This window comes from Microtus oregoni, unplaced genomic scaffold, assembly GCF_018167655.1.
Source record: "Microtus oregoni isolate MIOR12 unplaced genomic scaffold, Mior012 000055F_ref0000237, whole genome shotgun sequence".
In the NCBI taxonomy this organism is placed as follows: Eukaryota; Metazoa; Chordata; class Mammalia; order Rodentia; family Cricetidae; genus Microtus; species Microtus oregoni.
Genome location: NW_024543831.1, coordinates 3379005 through 3379453, shown reverse-complemented (window position 1 = coordinate 3379453; position 449 = coordinate 3379005).

Here is a 449-nt window from a genome sequence, read left to right as displayed (position 1 = left end):
GGGTGAATTAAATGCTCCACTTCGTCTTCAGTGATTCAACCTTCTAACCCCACCCTGCAGCCAAACGGGGCTAGCTAAGCTATTTGTTTATTCGATAATACGTATTGAACACTCACTCAATTTTGTTCACTGCTGTGAGGGGGGACAGAGAAGCAGTCATTGGAAAAGTTAATGGAAACATTCAACTAATAAAAAGTTAGCAACATTTAACATTAACTTGAATTAATTTCAAGGTTATCCATTTCCACATTCAGCTAATTAAATGTTAGTTAAATGGCCCATAACTAGTTGACTATAGAGTAATGTAACAAAGAGAAGCCTGGGCTGGGGAGTCAGGGGTCCTGGGTTCCAAAACCTTACCAACTCCTCCCCACACTCCTGTATGTGACCCTTGGCCTTCAGAAGCATCTGCATCTCCACACTGGGTTGAACAGAACACTGTCATCTCA